Raw genomic sequence first — 15,233 nt, forward strand, 5'->3', positions numbered from 1 at the left:
ACAAAATCAGAAACAAAAGACCCTAACGCCTGGAATTTTAAAAACTCTCATACTCTTGCTTCAGATTAAAAAACTCTACATCAGTGGTGGTCATTTTGTAATATATAAAAATACTGAATCACTATGTTTTACACATGAAACTAATATAATATTGTAAGTCAGCTTTACTTCAATTAAAAAAACATTCTAGGGCTTCCCTGGTGGCACAGTGGTTGAGAATCTGCCTGCCAATGCAGGGGACACGGGTTCGAGCTCTGGTCTGGGAAGATCCCACATGCCACGGAGCAACTGGGCCCGTGAGCCACAATTACTGAGCCTGCGCGTCTGGAGCCTGTGCTCCGCAACAAGAGAGGCCGCGATGGTGAGAGGCCCGCGCACCGCGATGAAGAGTGGTCCCCACTTGCCGCAACTAGAGAAAGCCCTCGCACAGAAACGAAGACTCAACACAGTCATAAATAAATAAATAAATAAATAAAAGAACGTGAATTTCTTAAAAAAAAAAAAAAACATTCTACATCAAAAACAAGTCAAAACCAAAATTTTAAAATATTTACAAAATAGCAATCATGGAGATACATCAGAAATTACAGGCTATATCTAAGATAGTACATATCTGTGTCTAAAGGCTGGGTCTTAACCTTAAACACTTACATTTACAAAAAGAATTGAAAAATTAAGCATCCAATTCAAGAGGTTAGAAAAAGAGCAACAAAAATACCCCTGAAGAAATAATAAAAAAAAAACTAGTAAAGATAAAAGCAGAAATTAATGAATTAGGAAACAATAGTAACAAAAAATGATAGAACTAAAAAATAAATCTAAGAGCTGATTCTTTGAAAAGAAAAATACAATTTTAAACTGTAACATAAGAAAGCGAAAATATACAAAATAAGAAATTAGGGGGAAGTTAAAAAGTTCCCAAGAGAGGGACTTCCCTGGTGGGGCAATGGTTAAGAATCTGCCTGCCAATGCAGGGGACACAGGTTCGAGCCGTGGTCTGGGAAACAACTACTGAGCTTGCACTCTAGAGCCTGCGAGCCACAACTACTGAGCCTGTGTGTGACAACTGCTGAAGCCCCCGTGCCCTAGAGCCCGTGCTCCGCAACAAGAGAAGCCACCACAATGAGAAGCCCATGCACCGCAACGAACAGTAGCCCCCGCGTGCCGCAACTAGAAAAAGCCTGTGCGCAGCAACGGAGACCCAACGCAGCCAAAAAATAAATAAATTTATTTAAAAAAAAATTCCCAAGAGAATGCTTTGCTCCGCTTTACGGAAATATACTTGGAAATCTGGATGAACTGGACAATTTGTTTTGAGGAAACTATAATTTATCAAAACTAACTCTATAAGAGTTTTAAAAATCTAAATTGTGAAATTACCACAGAAGAAATAAAGAAGCTTGTTAAAGAGTTATTCATCCCGAGGAAAGCATCAGGCCCACACAGTTTCACCTGAAAAGTGATCAGACCGCAGAGAACAGAAAAATTTCATGCTACTTCAATTGTTCCAGAGTAAAAGCAAAGAACAAAAGTTTCCAAAGGTTGATTTGATCATAACCTTGATTCTGAAAACCAAACAGTATTAGACATTCAAAAAGAAAATTATAGCCCACTCTCACTTTTGAATATCAATGTAAAAATCCTAAAGTATTAGCAAACCGAATCAAGCCCCAATTTAAAAAATATATGATAGTAAGATTATGCCAGGAATGAAATAGGTTTTTTATTAGGAATTTATTGTAACTAAGACTCACCATTTCAGGGTGAGGAACTCTGCTGTCACAGGACTTGCTGAGACTACAGACACTGCCAGGATGAATGTCTCCCCCTCCCCCCTGCCACCTGCGAAGTGAGGCAAATTCTCTGGTCTTAAGGCTCAATCAACTTCCAAGATATAAGACATGACCCCACCCCTACATCCCCCCATGCTCTGTATTTCTTGCTCCTGATCTAGCTCTCCCCTGCTCTCCTGCTCCAGACCCTCCCCTCTCCTCCCTCACGCCTCTGCAAACCCACCTCCCAAACCCTTCCCATCCCAACCCAGAATCCCCTGGAATATCTGCCCCACAACCTGCAAATCCCTCTTTATCCTGAAGCACACCGGGTGGCTCCACTTTTCCACCTCTGCCTTGATGGAAACCGTCCTGAGAACACGTAAGGACACCTGAGCCTGCGCTTCTCTACAGGGCCAGCCCACACCTCCCCCGGCACTCTTGTCCAGGCCTTCAACCCTTTGCCTTTACCACCCTCTCCCCTCCCCTTCCTGGTATCTCTCTACTTTCTTGCCGTGTGTGTCATGTGGTTTCCGCATCCACGTAGGTGACCTTGGTCTCTCATTTACTCCACTCCTCCGCCCCAACCCCAGGCTGTGCAATTGACATAATGGTACTCAGGGACCCTGCCTCTCCCCCACCTTAGACATCCATCCTCACATCCTGACCTGGGCCTCCATGACCATCCTATTCCCTTACCAGAAGCTCCTCTCTAGCTTGGTTTTTCAATGACTCCAGTAAGATAAATAAATCACTGACCTCCATCAGAACTTCCAGTCTGTCTGACCCACTACTTCCTTCAGCCATTCAGCTTTCTCCCTCCTACTTCTTTTCTTGCTTAGTTTAGATTCAGCATCTCACACACACACACACATGCACGCCTGTCTGTCCTCACAGACAACTTCCTCTCTTCTTTTCTCAGGGCTTCTCAGCTTCAGCACTTTTGGCATTTGGGCCAGATCTTTCTTTGTTGGGGAGCCGTCCTGTGCCAACATTATATGCTGCAGCGTCCCTGGCCTCTACCCACTAGATGGCGGTGGCATCCCCAGTGTGACAACCACAGTGTATCCAGACGCAGCAAGTTCTCCTGGGTGCGGGTGGGGGGAAGGTGTGGGGACATATGGCCCCTGAGGACCTCTAGCCCTGGCTCATCCCTCTACTTGCCCTCAGACTCTGCCTGCCCGCTCACATATGTACAACTTCTTAGGAATCATACAGTGTGAGCTATCTTGTTCTTTCCTGTGTAGCCCACAGCCCCTCTTAACTGGATTCTTGTCCTAAATACTTCAACATCTTTAAACAACCCTCCCTCAGTAACACTTCCAGGGAACTCTCACACCGGCACCTGCCCTTCCCCTCCCCTCACGTCTTCACGGGTTGGCATTTTCCTTGCTCCCTTCCTCCTCTTCCGATCCTCCCTCAAGTATGACTAAGTGTCCTGCCATTCGGCCCCTTCGGCTTCCTCTAAGGTCTTAGGTGACTTCTGCGTCGGTGAATGCAGTGGACACGAGGCGCCCCGGAGCAGAACCAGAAGGGGGTAGTGGGGATCCCGAGTCCGGTGTTGACCCTGATGAGTCTGAGTGTCTCAGACGCATCCTCGAGGAGATGCCGGGTGGACACTGAGACTTGCCGGCGGGAGGGCGAGGGGCGGTCTGGGCCGGCAGTGCACCTGGGGACGTATGGGTGTGTGTGTGCTATGTGTATAACTGATGACATAGGTGAGATGAGGTCCCTTGGCGGGGGTGGGGGTGGGGGGATCGGGGGGATGCAGAGCAGTTGTTCTCAAACCTGAGGAAACTTCAGAATCACTTGAAGGGCTTGCAAAAGGCAGATTGCTGCCCCCCACCTCCTAGAGTTTTCAATGCAGCAAACCCTGCGTAGCCTCAGGGGGAGGGAGAGTTTACGTTTCCACCAGGTCCCCAGGCGATGCTGAAGCTGCTGGTCGGGTACCACGCTTGGCGGTCCGGGCACCGAGCTTGGCGGTCCAAGTACCGCGCTGGTCGGCCCGGGCACAGAGCTTGGGGGTCCAGGTACCACGCCGGGCGGCCCGGGCACTGCGCGGGCGGGAGACGGCGCAGGGCAGCGGGACCACAACTCCCAGGCTGCCCCGCGCTGCTCGCTCGCGCCCCCTGCCGGCGCCTCCGGGGCGCCGCTTGGTGGCGGGGGCCCCCTCAGGGAGTCCGGGAGCGAGCGCGCGAGCCGCGGCGGCTGCGGGCTGCAGGCTGCGGGCTGCAGAGCCGAGCTGGCCGGTGAGTAGGGGCCACGCCGACCGCCCATTCCTCACGCCTGAGCGGCGTCGTTTACGCGGGCTGCGTGTCCGGGTCCGGAGTGCGGGGTCCGGCATGCGGGGTCCGGCGCGGGGCGCGGGGCTGCCCGTCACTGAGGCGGCGTCCTGCCCGCCCAGTCGAGTGCCGGGACCCGTGTCGCGGGTGGCGCGGCAGGTGGCCGGCCTCCCCTCCGGGCCGGGGGTGTCCGGGAGCGCAGGACGGAGGCCGGTGCCGCGGACACTGGGCCACGGAGGTGCCCGCGGCCCGGCGCGCGGCGGCCCCGCGGGAGCTGTCCTGAGTGCTGCGTGGCGGGGGCCGGCCGGCCCGTGGAATCCCGGCTCCGCGGAGCCGTGGGCACCGTTGCGCTGGCGGGGCCCGCGCGGCGCACCTGGAGCCCGGGCGCCGTTTGGATGCCCGGTGGCCCGGGATGCGCAGCCTGTCAGGAGCGCAGCGGGGACACCTCCTCCCTGCGCATACTGGAAGCACAGTTAGTTTTAGATGCTTTTTTTCTTTTCTTTTTAAAGGAAGTTGGACCCTGAATACCTCATTTTTCTTTTGTGGGCGCTGCATTTGCCAGCAGGTAAGTTTATATAATAAGCGGTGTACGGTTAGAAAGACGCGTTCCGGGGAAGCTGCTCTCCCTTGCCCTCTATCGGGAGAATTTCGCGGACTGGTCGACACGCTTATCCATTAGCAGCTGCGGGCGCTGCAGGCAGCAGATTAAGTCCCGTGGAGTCGACACAAGTCAACCCTTCCGAGCAAATTTTGGTTTCAGAAGATTTTTGTCATCTAGTTTCAAACAAGATGTTGTTTCATTTAAGACGGGGTGGGGGGAGCAAAACCTGTCAACCCTGATGCCTTAACTCGACAGCAAATGGCTTTGTACGATAAACTCGCAAAGCAAGCCTGTTTAATTTGGTGCCCCAAACTAGATCTGAAGCCTCTACGTTGAGCTCTGTTTTATTAGTTTTTCAAGTTGATGTGTCTGCCTGTGGTGCGTAATCTTTTCTTCTGTTAAGAAGCAACAGATGTTTCTTTCTAACGTTTGTGCTCGCTCATTCCTTGTTTTCTATGGACCACCTTCTCCACAGTGTGGACTATTAAGGGTAAAATAGGACATTTTTGTCTTGGGCTTGGTTTTCGGGGAATGTTCCCAGTGTATATTCACTAAGTATCTTCTTTATCAGATTAAGTAAGTTTCTGTTTTGTTGATTTTTTCCCCCAAATGCTTTTGTATAGCATGTATTGAGATGACCATGTAGTTTTCTTCTTAACATTATTAAACATAGGTGATTATTCTGCTAGCTTTTCTGTCTCTAAAATCCTGGGATAATTTAAAATGCACGTCTGGGTTGTTTGATAGATTCACTTAGCTAACATTTTATTTAGGGTTCTGGTATCTATATTTGTAAGAGATTGGTATATATTTTTTCACCCTCCTCCCATTTTTGTCTGAGTTCATAATCAAGGTTATGCTGTCCTCACTGATTAAGTGGGGAAACTTTCCATTATTTTCTATGCTTTGAAGCAGAAGAACGATCTGCACCTTGAAGTGTGGCACAATCTGACTGCAGACCGCCTGGGCTGCTGGTGTTTTTTTGTTTTTGTTTTTAAAGAAGTTGGTATCAGTATTGAACTACCTTTTCATTTTTTCCACGATCATTGACTTTTCTCAGGTTTTCTATCTCCAAAGTCAACCTAATACTTTATATCTTCCTGGAAAATCATTAACATTGTTGATATTTAATATATTTTAGCATAATGTTGTGTACAGTTGTCTGTTGCAAGCAAAAAAGTCTTTCATATCTGTGGTGCACTCTTTTTCTTGTTCATACGTGTGTGCGTGTGTGTACGTGTGTGTGTGCATGTCTGCCTTTTCTCTTTTTTAATTGGTCAGACTTGCTTAATGCTTGCTTACTTTATTAGTCTTTCCAAAGAACCAGATTTTGGATTTATTGATTAATCCTATTCATTTTTCTTTTTCTATGTCATTAATTTCTGTTCTTTTTCTTTCTACTCAATTTGAGTTTATTTTACTCAAATTCTAGCCTTTGAATCGAAAGATTAGATCATTTATGTAATCAATCTCCTTCTGATGGAGACAAGGGCCTCTAATTCCTGTCACCTCCCATCTGGCCTTTGCTCTATTTTTAATTTAACCCTTCAAATCAGACATTATTGCTGTTATTATTATTATTATTTTCTAGGTTAACATTAAACTTATCTACCTGTTTACCATTGTCTTCACTCTTCATTCCTTCTTGATCACAGATACTCTTCTTTGGATCACTTTCCTTCTCCCTGAAGTACATTCTTTAGAAGTTCCATCAGTGATAACACATTTTTCTGTTTTTATAATATCTGAAAATTTCTTTAATTTTGTCCACATTTTTGAATTTTGACTTCATTAGGTTTCTCTAACCTATTGATTCCAAAGTTTTATATATATATATATAATATGTATATATATTTCTAGTATTTTTAAAAGATACTTTGTAGCTGGAAGGTCTGGGGACTTCAATTCTGCTATATTGCTGAAAGATGAAAAACAAATTAATTTGTAGTCTAACAAACTGTCGGTTTTAGTGACTTTTCCCTGTACAAAGATATATGTTCATCTCAAATTTATTAATTATAACTAATATTGTCTGTACACTTATTTTTTCTGTTTGACCTATTGATTCCGAGAGTTGTGTTAAAGACTTCCACTATGATTCCTAGTTCTATTAGTTTTTGCAATATTATATACATTTACAGGCCAGCCCTAAGCAAACGGGCTGTGTGCACTTCTGTTGAGTATATGTCTAGAAGTGGAATTGCTTGGTCATAGGGTGTGCATATGCTCCGTTTTTGTAGATACTGCCAAACAGTTTTCAACAGCGGTTGCATCAACTTATGTACCCAAGAAGCATACGTGGTCGCCACACATCCTTGCCAACTCCTGGTAATTTCTTTTTATTTTAGTCATTCTGGTGGGTATCACATTGTGGTTTTAACTTGGATTTCCCTGATGACAGATGAAATTGAGCTCTTTTGGTATCCTTAAGTTTTCACACATATCTAAACATTTTTTTCTCTTGATGTTTAAAGATAATCTGCATATATGAGATTTGGGGGTTTTGTACTTTATGCATCAACAGTCATAAGTTTTACTGATTATTTGCTCATCATTGATTGTTTTATCTCTTGTTTTCCTCCTTTTTGGATTCATTATTTGTTTCGATTGAATGAGTCCTTAAGTAAATTTTTTTCCCCAGAGATTCTGTGGGTGGTAAACTTTCTGAGCCTTCACATGTTTAAAAAATATTTTTAAATTTTGCTGTTCCACATGAATACTCTTGACTAGGTATAGGATTCTAGCTTAAAAACTTTCCGAATTTTGAAGATAATTCTCCATTACCTGCTGGCATGGCATCTAATGTGGTTGATAAGTCTATGCCGCCTGATTCCTATTGCTTTGTAGTTAAACTGTTTATTTCTCTGAAGCTCTACAATTTTTTCTTTTTCTCTAGTGTTCTAAAATTTCAGCACTGTTTGTCTAGGGGTGGATTTCTCTTGTTCTTCCTGCTCGGTTCTCTGTGGTCCCTTTCATTCTATAGATTAATACATTTATTTGGCCCTAGGGAAGTTTGAGGAGTTCCTCATCTCCTCCATTCTCTTTATTTTCTGCTTCTGGAATTACTGTTAAATGGGGTATTAGAATATCTTAATTTATCTTTCAAGTTTCTTGACTCTTCTCTCAAATGTTCTGTCTCTTTATCTCTGTGGACGGTATTCTGGGAGATTTCCCTAATCTAGTGTTTAGCTTTGTCCAGTCAACTCTTTAGCCGATCTGTTGAGTGTTTTAAGTATTGTTTATCATATATTTAATTTTCAAGGTTTCTACTTTTTTAAATTTAATGTTTGGAATAGATAAGATATTCAGTGTTCAAAAATCATACTGTATTAAAAGGTCTCCCCATCACCCTATCCCCCCCTACCCAGTCCTCCCTCACCCCACAAGTGGGTAACCATTGTTATTAGTTTCTTACGTATCCCTCCAGAGTCTCTTTATGTAAATATAAGCAAATATGAATTGGATTCTTGATTCCTTCTTTTTCTTTTGCACAAATAGTACTACCCTTGAACCTGCTTTTTTGTTTTTTGGCCGCGCCCCATGGCTTGCTCATAGTTCCCCAACAAGGTATCGAACCTGGGCCCCAGCAATGAAAGCGCCGAGCCCTAACCACTGGACCTCCAGGGGATTCTCTTGACCCTGCTTTTTTTTTTTTTTTTTTATAAATATGTGCTTTTTTTTTTTTTTTAATTGTATAGCTACTTTATTTATTTATTTATTTATTTTTGGCTGTGTTGGGTCTTCGGTTCGTGCGAGGGCTTTCTCCAGTTGCAGCAAGTGGGGGCCACTCTTCATCGCGGTGCGGGGACCGCTCTTCATCGCGGTGCGCGGGCCTTTCACTATCGCGGCCCCTCCCGTTGCGGGGCACAGGCTCCAGACGCGCAGGCTCAGTAGTTGTGGCTCACGGGCCCAGCTGCTCCGTGGCATGTGGGATCTTCCCAGACCAGGGCTCGAACCCGTGTCCCCTGCATTAGCAGGCAGATTCTCAACCACTGCGCCACCAGGGAAGCCCTTGACCCTGCTTTTTAATCTCACAACGTGCAGTAGAGATCTTCACCCATCAGCTGGCTCTTGCTTTTGCAGATAGAGTCTCCCCTCAGTCTTTCCAAGGACATTTAATAATTTCTTCTACGTGCTTTATTAACTCCTCCTTCTGGTATATGTTCTCCTGTTGGCTTGGTGTCCCCATTTTCATGACGCTGAGTAAACACGTGGGGTGCCTTTCTTTGAGTGTGAGGACTCCTGTTTCCCTATCTCTTTGCTGCCCCTGGTGACTGCTGGCGAGCTGTGACGCGCTGCCGGGTGGCGTGTGTGGCCCCGGGGAGGGGCTCATGTTGTGGCCGCTCAGTGTGTGTGGGGAAGCATCCGGGGCCCTGGCCATCCCAGCCGCTGCGCCCCGGTTCATCTCCTGGTCAGATCCCATCCCTGCCCCTCTTTCTCTCTGCTGATTTGGAGCCTGAAACCCATTACCATTCGCCCCTGCATGACAGCCTCCTCCCAGGCTTGTGCTGGGCTGGGGTTCACTTAGGCAGTGTGATCCTGAGAACTCTCCACCTTTCAGAAGTGTCTTAGATGCTTTAGTTGGCCAGTGGCCCTGTTTCTTGTTTCCCAGGTCTCTTATTGATTTAGTGGTTTAAAAATATTTCTGTCATTCCAAAGAACTTTAGGGTACCTGGAAGGCAGAAGTATGTGTTTAGTTCACTTTCTTGGTCCGATCTCCAATATTTCTTTTATCTTGAATTTATTTCTGTGTCAGGGGTCCACTAGATCACCCCCAGATTTAGTGATTCCCTAGGAGGTCTCATGGGACTCAACACATTGTCATCTTCATGGCTGCGATTTATCACAGTGAAAGGATACAAAGCGAGATCAGCAAAGGGAAAAGCCCCATGGGGTCAAGTCCAGGGGACCAGGCACAGGCTTCCAAAAGTCCTCTCCTGGCTGAGTCACACGGTGACGAGTTGTGGGAACACTGGTGAAGCGCTGTCCACCAGGAAGCTCTCCGGAGACTCGGCACCAGGGTCCTTCTCTGGGGGCTGGTCACACGGGCATCCTCGGCCTAGCACCTATCCAAACTCCAGACTCCTGGAAGGAAAGCAGGTGTTCAGCATAAACCACCGTGTTTGCACAAACAATTTAGGAGTAATAAGAGCCTCTCTTATCAGTCCTACAAATGTCAGGAAGTAAAATCCGAGTTCCCAGACGCCAACCAAGGGTCAGCCTGGCAAGCAGGCCTTTTTTCAGAAGAGCCGTCTCAGGCCTGCTCTGTTAACCCTTTTTTGTAAAGTGTGCCTCCTGTTTTCCACAGAAAAAGATGGATACCATACCTGGAACTGACTTCTCCCATCCAGCTTACCAAGTGCTTTTTGCCCTCTCTCTGGAGAGAGCAGCATTTTTTGAGTGTTAAGATGCAGTGATGGGTAAAGAACTGTTTCCTGACTTTGGAAGAAGCCAAAGCATGGCACGTGCCAAGCAGCCCTGAGGGACAGAGCATGGGGTGACTGTTAAATTATTGGTTCTCTTGCTGGTCTTTGGTCACTGCAGGGCAACTGGTGGCTCATCGTGAACACGGCAGTCCCCAGTGTCATGCATACCTTTTCCAGGGTCCATTCTGGTCACCCCGTCCATGGCAGGCTCTGCTGCCCAAACTCTGGCCCTGGCTCTGCTCATGGGGCATTTCATCTCTTACTTCTCTTCTGTGGCCGTGTTCAGTGGCTTTTGTTGCTTCACTTTGTGTCTAAGTTTAATCTCCCACAAGATTGAGAATTCCCTGAGGATCAAACAGCAAATCACATGTAGCTATGGACCCAGAGCCTCCCTGCCGGGGTGACTGCTTACATTGGTCCCTGTTAGCCCCGCTTGAAGGAACAGCTGTGTTGCCCACCAGGGTTCTTGGCCTCCTTAATTAATAGAAATTGACCAGAGGCCAGACAAGAAATTCAGGCAAGGCTTTATTGGGGCCCCTGCTGCAGACGGGGGAAGCAAGAACAGACAACAGGTTCCCTTGCTTGCTTGCTCCCTGAGGCGGAGCGAGCTTGTTCCTTATATGGGGTGAGGGTAGGGGTGTGTCTAGGTGACAGGCCAGAGGGGTGACTTAGCTGTTTTGCCCACCCCTTAGGTGGTGTTGTGTGCAGGGGACATGCGCAGTACGCTGCTTTTGCTCCCGACACCCTGTTTTCGCTCCAGGCTCTTCGAAAGTGGCAGTTGGGTTTTTTGGTCTCTTTGTATCTTTGGGGTCCAGAATTTGCCCCAACTGAGCATTTGTGCAGTTATTTTTAGTCCCATATAGTTTCTTTGTATTTTGTTGCTCCAGGAGAGGTGTGTCCAGGGGCAAGCATTGCAGCACTGCAGCAAAGGGTCTCAGGTCCCAGCCTGTCTCAGCTACAAGGACACAGGAGGCTGTCTCTTCTTCATCCTATTCCCTGCTCACCACGTTGCTGACGTGTGTTCTGTGCTGAGGATGGTGATGTAAAGCTCCAAGCTGACATTAACAGCCTGGGTTGTCTGAGTTCTGTCTTCCCAAGCAGCAGATGGTATAATGAAATGTCTTCGCTGGAAAGGCTTTTTGAGGTCATGGAACCTGCGTGTGGACTTAGATTGTCAAATCTTTTCTGACTCTACGGGTTGTGTCTAGTTGTAGACCTCATTCCTCCCTCTCCCCATGGTTTTAGACCTCAGGTGTGGGGAATTGAATAAATCACATGCTCATTCTTAGCCCTTCATCATCGTTAGTCCGTCCAAGCCCCTCTCTTGTTTTGTGTGATTGTTGCTGCTTTTGTTGGTTCATTTATAATTCCTTCCTTCTTCTTCTGTGTACCCCACTCTCTCATTCTCTTCCCCCCATAGCCGACTCTTCTAATGTGTTTAATACATATGCTTTTGTTGTATGTATTCTTTTTTTTTTTTAGCATCAGTTGTGGTTTTATTTGTAGTTGTATGGCCCAAATGTAACTGTCAATTTATTCACTATCTTGACTTCATTAGATAATGTGCTTACATCTTCCCAAAATATTTGCATTTGAATGAAAGTCTCTTCCCTACCAAATATTTCCATGTCTTGTTGTACGTATTCCTAAGAATGTGTACTGTTTTGTGTGCATGTTTTTTCATATTTTTTTAAATTTGTGTGCATGTATTTTTTTCTTTTTTCTTTATTTATTTTTAACTTTTTATTTTATATTGGAGTGTAGTCGATTAATGACGTTGTGATAGTTCCAGGTGCACAGCAAAGGGACTCAGCCATACATGTGCATGTATCCATTCTCCCCCAAACTCCCCTCCCATCCAGGCTATGTGTGCAAGTATTTTTAATTTACATAAATGGTGTCACCTTATAGCTCTTCCTAGTGTTATCACTCACCGCCATGTTTCTGTGACTCATCCCTGTTGCTATGGTGACTGTCTGGTTTGTGTATCCACCACATCCTGCCTATCTCTCTCCTGGTGATGGACGCCCACATTGATTCCTATGCCCAGACACTACAAACAATGCTGAATGAACCTCTTGTACTTGTCCCATATGGACTTCTGGGAGCATCTCTCTGGGATGCAGGCCAGGAGCAGGACTGCCTGCTCATAACGTGTGCCTATACTTAATAGAACCGAGTACCACCGGTTGCTCTTGAAAGAGGCTGCACCATCCTACATTCCCCCCCTGCCCCCAGCAGTGCACAGGATTCCAAAGATCTTTTATCTCTGCAAACACTTGGCATTGTCCAGCTTTCTAATTTTTAGCAGACTTACTCTTTTTATTTACATTTCTCTGGTTACTACCGAGTTTGAGAATATCTTTATATATGCTTGCTGCCTTGTTGCATTTCCTATAACATAAGTTGCCTGTTCCTGCTCTTTCCCCATTTTTCTTTCTTTCTTTTTTTTTTTTTTGGGCTGCGCCACTCGGCTTATGGGATCTTAGTTCCCCGACCAGGGATCAATCCTGGGCCCACAGCAGTGAAAGTCCGAGTCTTAACCACTGGATCGCCAGGGAATTCCCTCCCGCCCCCCATTTTTATTTTATTTTAAATTTATTTATTTATTTTAGCTGCGTTGGGTCTTTGTTGCTGCGTGTGGGCTTTCTGTAGTTGCGGCGAGCGGGGGCTGCTCTTTGTTGCGGTGCGTGGGCTTCTCATTGTGGTGGCTTCTTGTTGCGGAGCACGGGCTCTAGGCATGCGGGCTTCAGTAGTTGTGGCGCGTGGGCTCAGTAGTTGTGGCTTGCAGGCTCTAGAGCGCAGGCTCAGTAGTTGTGGTGCACGGGCTTAGTTGCTCCGAGGCATGTGGGATCTTCCCTGACCAGGGCTCGAACCCGTGTCCCCTGCATTAGCAGGCAGACTCTCAACCACTGTGCCACCAGGGATGTCCCGCGCCCCCCAGTTTTCGACTGGGATTTCTGACTAGAATATTTTAGACATTAGCCACTTGTTGATTTTTAGATGATGCAGATGGTTTCTCCTGATATGTAATGTGTCCATTCACTTTGTTGTTGGTATCTTTGTTGAGTAGAAATCCTTAATTCTGTAATCTAAATAACCAATTTGGGGAGTAGAGGAGGGAAGGATTGGGAGTTTGGGATAAGCAGAGGCAAACTGTTATATATAAGCCAGATAAACAACGAGGTCCTACTGTATAGCACAGGGAATTATATTCAATATCCTGTGATAAACCATAATGGAAAAGAATATGAAAAAGAATATGTATATATATATGTATAACTGAGTCACTTTGCTGTACAGAATTAACACAACATTGAACTGTACTTCAAAAAAAAATTTGCCCCCAGATCCCAAGAAAAATGTCTATGTTTGTTGATTGACAACATTTTAATAATCAAGACATTTTTCCATGTAAAAATCCAGATTTCTAGCCTCTGTTGAATCAGTCGTGCTTCGATGTTGGCTAGGGTAACCGAGTGGTGGGCTGTCCCCCACCTGGCTTGCCTCACTCGTTCTTGTGACCTCTCGGTCGTGTGGTCTTTTGAGCTCATGACCAGCCCCTGCTGTGTGTGGAGCAACACCTTGAAATAAACAAGCGTGGTGGTAGTGAGTGTGCACGAGGGTGTTAAGTGAACTCGATTATGGGGTGAAGTGGGCGTGGAGCTGGGAGCACTGTGTGGTTGCCGTCTTCACGACGTCCAACGAGTGTCAATGTAGGAACAGGAAACCTATTGCACTGCCCACCATCTTTCAGCAGTAGTAACTCGTTCTTTTCAACCTTTCCTGGGTTGTTTCTTGTTTTCATTTATTTATTTATTTATTTATTAACTTATTATTTTTGGCTGTGTTGGGTCTTCGTTTCTGTGCGAGGGCTTCCTCTAGTTGCGGCAAGCGGGGGCCACTCTTCATCGTGGTGCGCGGGCCTCTCACTATCGCGGCCTCTCTTGTTGCGGAGCACAGGCTCCAGACGCGCAGGCTCAGTAGTTGTGGCTTGCGGGCTCTAGAGCGCAGGCTCAGTAGTTGTGGCGCACGGGCTCAGTTGCTCCTCAGCATGTGGGATCTTCCCGGACCAGGGCTCGAACCCATGTCCCCTGCATTGGCAGGCAGACTCTCAACCACTGCGCCACCAGAGAAGCCCTGTTGTTTTGATGCATAAAAAAAAAGAAAGTCCGTGGCTTAGTGGAGTCCGCATATGAGTGGAGGCTCCAAACCAGGGGTCTAAAACCTTGCTCTGTAAAGAGCCAGATAGAAAATATTTTAGGCTTTTTGGGGTCATACACGCTCTCACAGCCACTCTGCTCCTGCCCTGTTGGCTCAGATGCAGCCGTAGACAGTATGTGAATAAATGTGGTCCGTTCGTTCGGTCCAGACTTGACTCACAGACTATCGTTTGCTCACTTAATGTTTTCTTCCTTCTGTTGTTTCTAAGGTGCACGGTTATAACATTCACCTAATCACTACGTAGCAGGTACCTACTATGTGCCAGTGCTGAGATTATAGTGATGGATGAGGCACAAGTTCAGTCTTTAAGCTCGAGGTCTGGGTGGGGAGACAGACAAGGGAGGATAACAGGCCAGGACTGGGTGAGCCCAGATCGGGCATCGGGGTTTAGGGTAGGGCATATCAGGGAAGACTTTCTGTAAGAAGGAGGCATCAGAAATGAGCGGGGAGAGGAATTAGGCAAGACAGGGGCAGGGCCTTTTTGTACTTCATCTACAAATCCAAGAGGCGAGAGTTTTGCTCAGTATAGCTGGAAAGCATAGATGTGGGTTTTGTGGTGGCAAGGAGCGGGACTCAGGGTGGATGTAGTAGGGCTGGTAACCAGCCAAAAAGTGGGAAGCAGGAATGACAAGACAGAGACTGGGTAAAAATTCCACACACACAGTTACGTGTGCTTGAATTATCAAAGGTTGATGGTGTGTCAGAAAATAAGAAAACACAGAACGTTAATTTCACAAAGTTAAAATAACCCTGATGGAGTACAGTGCAAGCCCACAAAAGTAAAGTGTAGACCAAGCTTACATATGGATGTATGCAAATATCCTAAATAAAATAGCAAAATGAATTCAGCAGAATTTAAAGAGGAGTACATTTTTCCAAGTGAGTTTTATTCTGGGAATTGAAGAATGCTTTGATATTAGGACATAAG

At 46.2% G+C, this 15,233-nt stretch overlaps 1 protein-coding gene across 1 annotated transcript in view; it reads left to right on the top strand.

Annotated features, from left to right (window-relative positions):
* The first annotated feature begins 4,572 nt into the window (after nt 1-4,572).
* Nucleotides 4,573-15,233, top strand: part of SPECC1 (sperm antigen with calponin homology and coiled-coil domains 1) — a 248,034-nt gene continuing 237,373 nt past the window's right edge. Inside the window, exon 1 of the mRNA XM_057535572.1 lies at nt 4,573-4,619. The gene's annotated coding sequence lies outside the window, so the exon portion shown is untranslated. The remainder of the gene's footprint in view (nt 4,620-15,233) is intronic.

Source organism: Balaenoptera acutorostrata, chromosome 20, assembly GCF_949987535.1.
Source record: "Balaenoptera acutorostrata chromosome 20, mBalAcu1.1, whole genome shotgun sequence".
Taxonomy (NCBI): Eukaryota; Metazoa; Chordata; class Mammalia; order Artiodactyla; family Balaenopteridae; genus Balaenoptera; species Balaenoptera acutorostrata.